The sequence below is a fragment of the Podarcis raffonei genome, chromosome 11 (genome assembly GCF_027172205.1).
Source record: "Podarcis raffonei isolate rPodRaf1 chromosome 11, rPodRaf1.pri, whole genome shotgun sequence".
Taxonomy (NCBI): Eukaryota; Metazoa; Chordata; class Lepidosauria; order Squamata; family Lacertidae; genus Podarcis; species Podarcis raffonei.
In genome coordinates this window covers 51,337,545-51,348,639 of record NC_070612.1, presented here as the reverse complement: position 1 = coordinate 51,348,639, position 11,095 = coordinate 51,337,545, and positions in this window count along the sequence as shown.

Genomic DNA, 11,095 nt, shown 5'->3' with positions numbered 1-11,095 from the left:
TAGCCAAAAGTCAGATTTTTGCTGAAATTGTGACCCCGGGGCTTGGGGATTTCTTCAAAAAAATCTTTCTCCGCCGGTTAAGTTGCTGAGGGCTGATTTCTTGTCCTGTGATAAAAAGCCTTCTTTTTCGACTGCCAAACCTTTGAGGAGAGCATTTGCAAGCGTTTGGCACCATTTTTGAGTGAATAGCCAAAAGTCAGATTTTTGCTGAAATTGTGACCCCGGGGCTTAGGGATTTTTTCAAAAAAATATTTTCCGCCGGTTAAGTTGCTGAGGGCTGATTTCTTGTCCTGTGATAAAAAGCCTTCTTTTTCGACTGCCCAACCTTTCAGGGGAGCATTTGCAAGCGTTTTGCACCATTTTTGAGTGAATTGCCAAAAGTCAGATTTTTGCTGAAATTCTGACCCCGGGGCTTAGGGATTTTTTCAAAAAAATATTTTTCCGCCGGTTAAGTTGTTGAGGGCTGATTTCTTGTCCTGTGATAAAAAGCCTTCTGTTTCGACTGCCTAACAGTTCAGGAGAGCATTTGCAAGCATTTGGCACCATTTTTGAGTGAATTGCCAAAGGTCAGATTTTTGCTGAAATTGTGACCCAGGGGCTTAGGGATTTTTTCAAAAAAATATTTTCCGCCGGTTAAGTTGCTGAGGGCTGATTTCTTGTCCTGTGATAAACAGCCTTCTGTTTCGACTGCCAAACCTTTGAGGAGAGCATTTGCAACTGTTTTGCACCATTTTTGAGTGAATAGCCAAAAGTCAGATTTTTGCTGAAATTGTGACCCTGGGGCTTAGGGATTTTTTCAAAAAAATATTTTCCGCCGGTTAAGTTGCTGAGGGCTGATTTCTTGTCCTGTGATAAAAAGCCTTCTGTTTCGACTGCCTAACCTTTCAGGAGAGCATTTGCAAGCGTTTGGCACCATTTTTGAGTGAATTGCCAAAAGTCAGATTTTTGCTGAAATTGTGACCCCGGGGCTAAGGGAATTTTTCAAAAAAATATTTTCCGCCGGTTAAGTTGCTGAGGGCTGATTTCTTTTCCTGTGATAAAAAGCCTTCTGTTTCGACTGAAAAACCTTTCAGGGGAGCATTTGCAAGCATTTGGCACCATTTTTGAGTGAATTGCCAAAAGTCAGATTTTTGCTGAAATTGTGACCCCGGGGCTTAGGGATTTTTTCAAAAAAATATTTTGCGCCGGTTAAGTTGCTGAGGGCTGATTTCTTGTCCTGTGATAAAAAGCCTTCTGTTTCGACTGAAAAACCTTTCAGGAGAGCATTTGCAAGCGTTTGGCACCATTTTTGAGTGAATTGCCAAAAGTCAGATTTTTCCTGAAATTCTGACCCCGGGGCTTAGGGATTTTTTCAAAAAAATATTTTCCGCCGGTTAAGTTGTTGACGGCTGATTTCTTGTCCTGTGATAAAAAGCCTTCTGTTTCGACTGCCCAACCTTTCAGAGGAGCATTTGCAAGCGTTTGGCACCATTTTTGAGTGAATTGCCAAAAGTCAGATTTTTGCTGAAATTGTGACCCCGGGGCTTGGGGATTTCTTCAAAAAAATCTTTCTCCACCGGTTAAGTTGTTAAGGGCTGATTTCTTGTCCTGTGATAAAAAGCCTTCTGTTTCGACTGCAAAGCCTTTCAGGGGAACATTTGCCAGCGTTTTGCACCATTTTTGAGTGAATAGCCAAAAGTCAGATTTTTGCTGAAATTGTGACCCCGGGGCTTAGGGATTTTTTCAAAAAAATATTTTCCGCTGATTAAGTTGCTGAGGGCTGATTTCTTGTCCTGTGATAAAAAGCTTTCTGTTTCGACCGAAAAACCTTTCAGGGGAGCATTTGCAAGCATTTGGCACCATTTTTGAGTGAATTGCCAAAAGTCAGATTTTTGCTGAAATTGTGACCCCGTGGCTTAGGGATTTTTTCAAAAAAATATTTTGCGCCGGTTAAGTTGCTGAGGGCTGATTTCTTGTCCTGTGATAAAAAGCCTTCTGTTTCGACTGAAAAACCTTTCAGGAGAGCATTTGCAAGCGTTTGGCACCATTTTTGAGTGAATTGTCAAAAGTCAGATTTTTGCTGAAATTGTGACCCCGGGGCTGAGGGATTTTTTCAAAAAAATATTTTCCGCCGGTTAAGTTGCTGAGCGCTGATTTCTTGTCCTGTGATAAAAAGCCTTCTTTTTTGACTGCCCAACCTTTCAGGGGAGCATTTGCAAGCGTTTTGCACCATTTTTGAGTGAATTCCCAAAAGTCAGATTTTTCCTGAAATTCTGACCCCGGGGCTTAGGGATTTTTTCAAAAAAATATTTTTCCACCGGTTAAGTTGTTGACGGCTGATTTCTTGTCCTGTGATAAAAAGCCTTCTGTTTCGACTGCCTAACCTTTCAGAGGAGCATTTGCAAGCGTTTGGCACCATTTTTGAGTGAATTGCCAAAAGTCAGATTTTTGCTGAAATTGTGACCCCGGGGCTGGGGGATTTCTTCAAAAAAATCTTTCTCCACCGGTTAAGTTGTTAAGGGCTGATTTCTTGTCCTGTGATAAAAAGCCTTCTGTTTCGACTGCAAAGCCTTTCAGGGGAGCATTTGCCAGCGTTTTGCACCATTTTTGAGTGAATAGCCAAAAGTCAGATTTTTAGTGAAATTGTGACCCCGGGGCTTAGGGATTTTTTCAAAAAAATATTTTCCGCTGGTTAAGTTGCTGAGGGCTGATTTCTTGTCCTGTGATAAAAAGCCTTCTGTTTCGACTGCCCAACCTTTCATGGGAGCATTTGCAAGCGTTTTGCACCATTTTTGAGTGAATTGCCAAAAGTCAGATTTTTGCTGAAATTCTGACCCCGGGGCTTAGGGATTTTTTCAAAAAAATCTTTTTCCGCCGGTTAAGTTGCTGAGGGCTGATTTCTTGTCCTGTGATAAAAAGCCTTCTGTTTCGACTGAAAAACCTTTCAGGAGAGCATTTGCAAGCGTTTGGCACCATTTTTGAGTGAATTGCCAAAAGTCAGATTTTTGCTGAAATTGTGACCCCGGGGCTTGGGGATTTCTTCAAAAAAATATTTTCCACCGGTTAAGTTGCTGAGGGCTGATTTCTTGTCCTGTGATAAAAAGCCTTCTGTTTCGATTGCGAAGCCTTTCAGGGGAGCATTTGCAAGCGTTTTGCACCATTTTTGAGTGAATAGCCAAAAGTCAGATTTTTGCTGAAATTGTGACCCCGGGGCTTAGGGATTTTTTCAAAAAAATATTTTCCGCCGGTTAAGTTGCTGAGGGCTGATTTCTTGTCCTGTGATAAAAAGCCTTCTGTTTCGACTGCGAAGCCTTTCGGGGGAGCATTTGCAAACGTTTTGCACCATTTTTGAGTGAATAGCCAAAAGTCAAAATTTTGCTGAAATTGTGACCCCGGGGCTAAGGGATTTTTTCAAAAAAATATTTTCCGCCGGTTAAGTTGCTGAGGGCTGATTTCTTTTCCTGTGATAAAAAGCCTTCTGTTTCGACTGAAAAACCTTTCAGGAGAGCATTTGCAAGCGTTTGGCACCATTTTTGAGTGAATTGTCAAAAGTCAGATTTTTGCTGAAATTGTGACCCCGGGGCTGAGGGATTTTTTCAAAAAAATATTTTCCGCCGGTTAAGTTGCTGAGCACTGATTTCTTGTCCTGTGATAAAAAGCCTTCTTTTTTGACTGCCCAACCTTTCAGGGGAGCATTTGCAAGCGTTTTGCACCATTTTTGAGTGAATTGCCAAAAGTCAGATTTTTCCTGAAATTCTGACCCCGGGGCTTAGGGATTTTTTCAAAAAAATATTTTTCCGCCGGTTAAGTTGTTGACGGCTGATTTCTTGTCCTGTGATAAAAAGCCTTCTGTTTCGACTGCCCAACCTTTCAGAGGAGCATTTGCAAGCGTTTGGCACCATTTTTGAGTGAATTGCCAAAAGTCAGATTTTTGCTGAAATTGTGACCCCAGGGCTTGGGGATTTCTTCAAAAAAATCTTTCTCCACCGGTTAAGTTGTTAAGGGCTGATTTCTTGTCCTGTGATAAAAAGCCTTCTGTTTCGACTGCAAAGCCTTTCAGGGGAGCATTTGCCAGCGTTTTGCACCATTTTTGAGTGAATAGCCAAAAGTCAGATTTTTAGTGAAATTGTGACCCCGGGGCTTAGGGATTTTTTCAAAAAAATATTTTCCGCTGGTTAAGTTGCTGAGGGCTGATTTCTTGTCCTGTGATAAAAAGCCTTCTGTTTCGACTGCCCAACCTTTCATGGGAGCATTTGCAAGCGTTTTGCACCATTTTTGAGTGAATTGCCAAAAGTCAGATTTTTGCTGAAATTCTGACCCCGGGGCTTAGGGATTTTTTCAAAAAAATCTTTTTCCGCCGGTTAAGTTGCTGAGGGCTGATTTCTTGTCCTGTGATAAAAAGCCTTCTGTTTCGACTGAGAAACCTTTCAGGAGAGCATTTGCAAGCGTTTGGCACCATTTTTGAGTGAATTGCCAAAAGTCAGATTTTTGCTGAAATTGTGACCCCGGGGCTTGGGGATTTCTTCAAAAAAATCTTTTTCCTCCGGTTAAGTTGTTAAGGGCTGATTTCTTGTCCTGTGATAAAAAGCCTTCTGTTTCGACTGCAAAGCCTTTCAGGGGAGCATTTGCAAGCGTTTTGCACCATTTTTGAGTGAATAGCCAAAAGTCAGATTTTTGCTGAAATTCTGACCCCGGGGCTAAGGGATTTTTTCAAAAAAATATTTTCCGCCGGTTAAGTTGCTGAGGGCTGATTTCTTGTCCTGTGATAAAAAGGCTTCTGTTTCGACTGCCTAACAGTTCAGGAGAGCATTTGCAAGCATTTGGCACCATTTTTGAGTGAATAGCCAAAGGTCAGATTTTTGCTGAAATTGTGACCCCGGGGCTTAGGGATTTTTTCAAAAAAATATTTTCCGCCGGTTAAGTTGCTGAGGGCTGATTTCTTGTCCTGTGATAAAAAGCCTTCTGTTTCGACTGAAAAACCTTTCAGGGGAGCATTTGCAAGCATTTGGCACCATTTTTGAGTGAATAGCCAAAAGTCAGAATTTTGCTGAAATTGTGACCCGGGGGCTTAGGGATTTTTTCAAAAAAATATTTTCCGCCGGTAAAGTTGCTGAGCGCTGATTTCTTGTCCTGTGATAAAAAGCCTTCTTTTTCGACTGCCCAACCTTTCAGGGGAGCATTTGCAAGCGTTTTGCACCATTTTTGAGTGAATTGCCAAAAGTCAGATTTTTCCTGAAATTTTGACCCCGGGGCTTAGGGATTTTTTCAAAAAAATATTTTTCCGCCGGTTAAGTTGTTGACGGCTGATTTCTTGTCCTGTGATAAAAAGCCTTCTGTTTCGCCTGCCCAACCTTTCAGAGGAGCATTTGCCAGCGTTTGGCACCATTTTTGAGTGAATAGCCAAAAGTCAGATTTTTGCTGAAATTGTGACCCCGGGGCTTAAAGATTTTTTCAAAAAAATATTTTTCCGCCGGTTAAGTTGTTGAGGGCTGATTTCTTGTCCTGTGATAAAAAGCCTTCTGTTTCGACTGCCTAACAGTTCAGGAGAGCATTTGCAAGCATTTGGCACCATTTTTGAGTGAATTGCCAAAGTTCAGATTTTTGCTGAAATTGTGACCCCGGGGCTTAGGGATTTTTTCAAAATAATATTTTCCGCCGGTTAAGTTGCTGAGGGCTGATTTCTTGTCCTGTGATAAAAAGCCTTCTGTTTCGACTGAAAAACCTTTCAGGGGAGCATTTGCAAGCATTTGGCACCATTTTTGAGTGAATTGCCAAAAGTCAGATTTTTCCTGAAATTCTGACCCCGGGGCTTAGGGATTTTTTCAAAAAAATATTTTCCACCGGTTAAGTTGCTGAGGGCTGATTTCTTATCCTGTGATAAACAGCCTTCTGTTTCGACTGCCAAACCTTTGAGGAGAGCATTTGCAACTGTTTTGCACCATTTTTGAGTGAATTGCCAAAGGTCTGATTTTTGCTGAAATTGTGACCCCGGGCCTTAGGGATTTTTTCAAAAAAATATTTTCCGCCGGTTAAGTTGCTGAGGGCTGATTTCTTGTCCTGTGATAAAAAGCCTTCTGTTTCGATTGCGAAGCCTTTCAGGGGAGCATTTGCAAGCGTTTTGCACCATTTTTGAGTGAATAGCCAAAAGTCAGATTTTTGCTGAAATTGTGACCCCGGGGCTTAGGGATTTTTTCAAAAAAATATTTTCCGCCGGTTAAGTTGTTGACGGCTGATTTCTTGTCCTGTGATAAAAAGCCTTCTGTTTCGACTGCCCAACCTTTCAGAGGAGCATTTGCAATCGTTTTGCACCATTTTTGAGTGAATTGCCAAAAGTCAGATTTTTGCTGAAATTGTGACCCCGGGGCTTGGGGATTTCTTCAAAAAAATATTTCTCCACCGGTTAAGTTGTTGACGGCTGATTTCTTGTCCTGTGATAAAAAGCCTTCTGTTTCGACTGCAAAGCCTTTCAGGGGAGCATTTGCAAGCGTTTTGCACCATTTTTGAGTGAATAGCCAAAAGTCAGATTTTTGCTGAAATTGTGACCCCGGGGCTTAGGGATTTTTTCAAAAAAATATTTTTCCGCCGGTTAAGTTGTTGAGGGCTGATTTCTTGTCCTGTGATAAAAAGCCTTCTGTTTCTACTGCCTAACAGTTCAGGAGAGCATTTGCAAGCATTTGGCACCAATTTTGAGTGAATTGCCAAAGGTCAGATTTTTGCTGAAATTGTCACCCCGGGGCTTAGGGATTTTTTCAAAAAAAAAATTTCCGCCGGTTAAGTTGCTGAGGGCTGATTTCTTGTCCTGTGATAAAAAGCCTTCTGTTTCGACTGAAAAACCTTTCAGGGGAGCATTTGCAAGCGTTTTGCACCATTTTTGAGTGAATTGCCAAAAGTCAGATTTTTCCTGAAATTCTGACCCCGGGGCTTAGGGATTTTTTCAAAAAAATATTTTTCCGCCGGTTAAGTTGTTGACGGCTGATTTCTTGTCCTGTGATAAAAAGCCTTCTGTTTCGACTGCCCAACCTTTCAGAGGAGCATTTGCAAGCGTTTGGCACCATTTTTGAGTGAATTGCCAAAAGTCAGATTTTTGCTGAAATTGTGACCCCGGGGCTTGGGGTTTTCTTCAAAAAAATCTTTCTCCACCGGTTAAGTTGTTAAGGGCTGATTTCTTGTCCTGTGATAAAAAGCCTTCTGTTTCGACTGCAAAGCCTTTCAGGGGAGCATTTGCAAGCGTTTTGCACCATTTTTGAGTGAATAGCCAAAAGTCAGATTTTTGCTGAAATTGTGACCCCGGAGCTTAGGGATTTTTTCAAAAAAATCTTTTTCCGCCGGTTAAGTTGCTGAGGGCTGATTTCTTGTCCTGTGATAAAAAGCCTTCTGTTTCGACTGAAAAACCTTTCAGGGGAGCATTTGCAATTGTTTTGCACCATTTTTGAGTGAATAGCCAAAAGTCAGAATTTTGCTGAAATTGTGACCCCGGGGCTTAGTGATTTTTTCAAAAAAATATTTTCCGCCGGTTAAGTTGCTGAGCGTTGATTTCTTGTCCTGTGATAAAAAGCCTTCTTTTTCGACTGCCCAACCTTTCAGAGGAGCACTTGCAAGCGTTTTGCACCATTTTTGAGTGAATTGCCAAAAGTCAGATTTTTGCTGAAATTGTGACCCCGGGGCTTGGGGATTTCTTCAAAAAAATCTTTCTCCACCGGTTAAGTTGTTAAGGGCTGATTTCTTGTCCTGTGATAAAAAGCCTTCTGTTTCGACTGCAAAGCCTTTCAGGGGAGCATTTGCAAGCGTTTTGCACCATTTTTGAGTGAATTGCCAAAAGTCAGAATTTTGCTGAATTTGTGACCCCGGGGCTTAGGGATTTTTTCAAAAAAATATTTTCCGCCGGTTAAGTTGCTGAGGGCTGATTTCTTGTCCTGTGATAAAAAGCCTTCTGTTTCGACTGAAAAACCTTTCAGGGGAGCATTTGCAAGCGTTTGGCACCATTTTTGAGTGAATAGCCAAAAGTCAGAATTTTGCTGAAATTGTGACCCCGGGGCTTAGGGATTTTTTCAAAAAAAATATTTTCCGCCGGTTAAGTTGCTGAGGGCTGATTTCTTGTCCTGTGATAAAAAGCCTTCTGTTTCGACTGCAAAGCCTTTCAGGGGAGCATTTGCAAGCGTTTTGCACCATTTTTGAGTGAATAGCCAAAAGTCAGATTTTTGCTGAAATTGTGACCCCGGGGCTTAGGGATTTTTTCAAAAAAATATGTTTCCGCCGGTTAAGTTGTTGAGGGCTGATTTCTTGTCCTGTGATAAAAAGCCTTCTGTTTCGACTGCCTAACATTTCAGGAGAGCATTTGCAAGCATTTGGCACCATTTTTGAGTGAATTGCCAAAGGTCAGATTTTTGCTGAAATTGTGACCCCGGGGCTTAGGGATTTTTTCAAAAAAAAATTTCCGCCGGTTAAGATGCTGAGCGCTGATTTCTTGTCCTGTGGTAAAAAGCCTTCTGTTTCGACTGCCCAACCTTTCAGGGGAGCATTTGCAAGCGTTTTGCACCATTTTTGAGTGAATTGCCAAAAGTCAGATTTTTCCTGAAATTCTGACCCCGGGGCTTAGGGATTTTTTCAAAAAAATATTTTTCCGCCGGTTAAGTTGTTGACGGCTGATTTCTTGTCCTGTGATAAAAAGCCTTCTGTTTCGACTGCCCAACCTTTCAGAGGAGCATTTGCAAGCGTTTGGCACCATTTTTGAGTGAATTGCCAAAAGTCAGATTTTTGCTGAAATTGTGACCCCAGGGCTTGGGGATTTCTTCAAAAAAATCTTTCTCCACCGGTTAAGTTGTTAAGGGCTGATTTCTTGTCCTGTGATAAAAAGCCTTCTGTTTCGACTGCAAAGCCTTTCAGGGGAGCATTTGCAAGCGTTTTGCACCATTTTTGAGTGAATTGCCAAAAGTCAGGTTTTTCCTGAAATTCTGACCCCGGGGCTTAGGGATTTTTTCAAAAAAATATTTTTCCGCCGGTTAAGTTGTTAAGGGCATTTGCAAGCGTTTTGCACCATTTTTGAGTGAATAGCCAAAAGTCAGATTTTTGCTGAAATTGTGACCCCGGGGCTTAGGGATTTTTTCAAAAAAATATTTTTCCGCCGGTTAAGTTGTTGAGGGCTGATTTCTGGTCCTGTGATAAAAAGCCTTCTATTTCGACTGCCTAACAGTTCAGGAGAGCATTTGCAAGCATTTGGCACCATTTTTGAGTGAATTGCCAAAGGTCAGATTTTTGCTGAAATTGTGACCCCGGGGCTTAGGGATTTTTTTCAAATAAATATTTTCCGCCAGTTAAGTTGCTGAGCGTTGATTTCTTGTCCTGTGATAAAAAGTCTTCTTTTTCGACTGCCCAACCTTTCAGGGGAGCATTTGCAAGCGTTTTGCACCATTTTTGAGTGAATTGCCAAAAGTCAGAATTTTGCTGAATTTGTGACCCCGGGGCTTAGGGATTTTTTCAAAAAAATATTTTCCGCCGGTTAAGTTGCTGAGGGCTGATTTCTTGTCCTGTGATAAAAAGCCTTCTGTTTCGACTGAAAAACCTTTCAGGGGAGCATTTGCAAGCATTTGGCACCATTTTAGAGTGAATAGCCAAAAGTCAGATTTTTGCTGAAATTGTGACCCCGGGGCTTAGGGATTTTTTCAAAAAAATATTTTTCCGCCGGTTAAGTTGTTGAGGGCTGATTTCTTGTCCTGTGATAAAAAGCCTTCTGTTTCGACTGCCTAACAGTTCAGGAGAGCATTTGCAAGCGTTTTGCACCATTTTTGAGTGAATTGCCAAAGGTCAGATTTTTGCTGAAATTGTGACCCCGGGGCTTAGGGATTTTTTCAAAAAAATATTTTCCGCCGGTTAAGTTGCTGAGCGCTGATTTCTTGTCCTGTGGTAAAAACCCTTCTGTTTCGACTGCCCAACCTTTCAGGGGAGCATTTGCAAGCGTTTTGCACCATTTTTGAGTGAATTGCCAAAAGTCAGATTTTTCCTGAAATTCTGACCCCGGGGCTTAGGGATTTTTTCAAAAAAATATTTTTCCGCCGGTTAAGTTGTTGACGGCTGATTTCTTGTCCTGTGATAAAAAGCCTTCTGTTTCGACTGCCCAACCTTTCAGAGGAGCATTTGCAAGCGTTTGGCACCATTTTTGAGTGAATTGCCAAAAGTCAGATTTTTGCTGAAATTGTGACCCCGGGGCTTGGGGATTTCTTCAAAAAAATCTTTCTCCACCGGTTAAGTTGTTAAGGGCTGATTTCTTGTCCTGTGATAAAAAGCCTTCTGTTTCGACTGCAAAGCCTTTCAGGGGAGCATTTGCAAGCGTTTTGCACCATTTTTGAGTGAATAGCCAAAAGTCAGATTTTTGCTGAAATTCTGACCCCGGGGCTTAGGGATTTTTTCAAAAAAATATTTTTCCGCCGGTTAAGTTGCTGAGGGCTGATTTCTTGTCCTGTGATAAAAAGCCTTCTGTTTCGACTGCCTAACAGTTCAGGAGAGCATTTGCAAGCATTTGGCACCATTTTTGAGTGAATTGCGAAAGGTCAGATTGTTGCTGAAATTGTGACCCCGGGGCTTAGGGATTTTTTCAAAAAAATATTTTCCGCCGGTTAAGTTGCTGAGGGCTGATTTCTTGTCCTGTGATAAACAGCCTTCTGTTTCGACTGCCAAACCTTTGAGGAGAGCATTTGCAACTGTTTTGCACCATTTTTGAGTGAATAGCCAAAAGTCAGATTTTTGCTGAAATTGTGACCCCGGGGCTTGGGGATTTCTTCAAAAAAATCTTTCTCCACCGGTTAAGTTGTTAAGGGCTGATTTCTTGTCCTGTGATAAAAAGCCTTCTGTTTCGACTGCAAAGCCTTTCAGGGGAGCATTTGCAAGCGTTTTGCACCATTTTTGAGTGAATAGCCAAAAGTCAGATTTTTGCTGAAATTGTGACCCCGGGGCTTAGGGATTTTTTCAAAAAAATATTTTTCCGCCGGTTAAGTTGTTGAGTGCTGATTTCTGGTCCTGTGATAAAAAGCCTTCTGTTTCGACTGCCTAACAGTTCAGGAGAGCATTTGCAAGCATTTGGCACCATTTTTGAGTGAATTGCCAAAGGTCAGATTTTTGCTGA